Genomic DNA, 2,127 nt, shown 5'->3' on the forward strand with positions numbered 1-2,127 from the left:
AGGAGTAGACTTCCTTCCTCTAAGAATTCTGCTACGATTCTCCGCAAACTGTTTTCTTGTTCGTTGCCCCAACTTTAGTGACGGGTGTTAGAGCCTCGCGTTATCAAATTCGGACGACTTATTGCATTAATCAATCTGTATAGTTGTGTTTTTGTCATCTAGTCGTTTGGTGAACTCTTTGTGAGTGCAGGGTTTATTTCACGATTTTGTGCCGAGGTATTAGTTGTTGTAGCTCGAAAGTCGATGTTTTGAAGATCCAGTTAAGATATGCTTAAGCCTACAGATTTCTTCCCTATCAAATCGTCTTATTTCATATCCTCTGAAGTTAAATTTTTGTAACTGAAGTAACGAAGTATCGGTAATGGCGCGTACTGACATCTGACGTAGACTTGTGAATTTAGCGATGCTTTACTTGTTACCGGTTACTCAGCGAACGTTTCATAATAGGATTCTTGTATTTGTATCTGCCACTTTGTTATTATAGTGATACCTTTCAGATTACGTGGAATTTGGGTGGCACTGATATAGCCGTCCTCCTACGAGTTGCTGCAGATTGCGAGTATTCAACCATTCACCTACTTCCTTCGTTCTGCAGTTTGTGTGTGTATTCTGCTATGACGATTAAGAGACATTCTGCCTGTCGTGATCAGTGCGAATCCTGTAGTGCAGATGACTGTCTCTGGCTTGGCCAATTTAAGTTGTGCGAGAGATCATACTGCAACTGGGGGCCTAGTGTACTAAAGTTGAGAATCTGTGTTTTACTTCTTGTTGTTGTGGTATCATGTATGGACACAAGCCCCATGGGCGTCGCGAAGTTTGCAATGGAACTGCAAGTTTCTGTCAGATGTCGAGAGCGATCGCACGAGATCTGACAGACCCATTGGTACACACCCACCGAGCCACGCCTCCAGCGGCTCTGGACTACGAGCGTCCTCTGCTGCCGCAATATAGGATTGCCGGCAGCTCTGACACGACCCACTTGCACTTGGAGCTTCTTCGCTATGTCACCATCGTCCTTGCTCACTTTAGGGAGCCTAATCCTTGTTCACATTGTGATAGCTGCACTCTGTTTCTTACTAGTCTTCATACGCTTCGAGAAATACTTTCTTCTAATCATCTATTTACTCTAACTTGTTCGCTGATCATTTCTGCTCCTGTCCAGCTTTTCTACGACGTCAGTTGCCCCAACACTCTGCAGCCCACCTCTCCTTACCACTGTGTATAAAATCGTACTCAACAGTTGTGTTCAGTGAAAATTTTATCTGACCTCTCACTGCCTCGCTGTGCTCATTTGTTGTGGCCAGGAGAGGGTAACCTGGATTTGCGTAGGCAGTGTGTTGTACCTCGGAGCCCTTTTCAGATTTTCGCCTCTAGCCAGCCCTGCAGTAGAAGTTTAATGTATTTTCTTATTCCATTTCGAAATGACAGCGTTCCCGTTATGTATGCTAAGGCTTCTGAATTTAAAAAAGTAAGCATTTTCGAAATGTGAAAACTGTTCCAAGATACTATACTGTCTCGTAGCAAGGAACATACATTCCATTCGAAATTAAAAGTGTTGTATATATGAAGACAGTAACTGTTCTTGAAAGAACAGATACTGTTGATGACCGTGCAGCTTTTCCCTGGAATAAATGATGACTAACTGAAACACTCAGCTGCAGACAGTTGTTGTTGATATACCTCGATGTGGACAGCTGAAAATGTGTGCCCCGAGCGGGTCTATAAGGTACTTTACATATGTAGAATTATGGACAGTTGGGAATCTGAGTCTCACGGGAAGCGTGCATGGGATAAGTCCCTGCAGTCGCGCTATTCATCTGTGTCCTCGGTGGCTCAGATGGATAGAGCGTCTGCCATGTAAGCAGGAGATCCCGGGTTCGAGTCCCGGTCGGGGCACACATCTTCAGCTGTCCACATCGAGGTATATCAACAACAACTGTCGGCAGCTGAGGGTTTCACTTTGTCATCAGTTATTCCAGGGAAAAGCTGCACGGTCATCAACAGTATCTGTTCTTTCAAGAACAGTTACTGTCTTCATATATATAGTTAAAAGGCTACCCAGCCATTGACCTTCGTCTGTGCGAATGCGCACAGGTTGCCCAAACTCTTACGGGAATCGCCAAACCG

General features: G+C 44.6%; 1 non-coding gene across 1 annotated transcript; it reads left to right on the top strand.

The window, feature by feature from the left end:
• Window positions 1-1,822: 1,822 nt before the first annotated feature.
• On the top strand, window positions 1,823-1,896 carry Trnat-ugu. The gene has a single exon. It is a non-coding gene; the product is annotated as a tRNA-Thr (tRNA).
• The last annotated feature ends 231 nt before the right edge of the window (window positions 1,897-2,127 follow it).

This window comes from Schistocerca piceifrons, chromosome 2 (assembly GCF_021461385.2).
Source record: "Schistocerca piceifrons isolate TAMUIC-IGC-003096 chromosome 2, iqSchPice1.1, whole genome shotgun sequence".
Classification (NCBI taxonomy): domain Eukaryota; kingdom Metazoa; phylum Arthropoda; class Insecta; order Orthoptera; family Acrididae; genus Schistocerca; species Schistocerca piceifrons.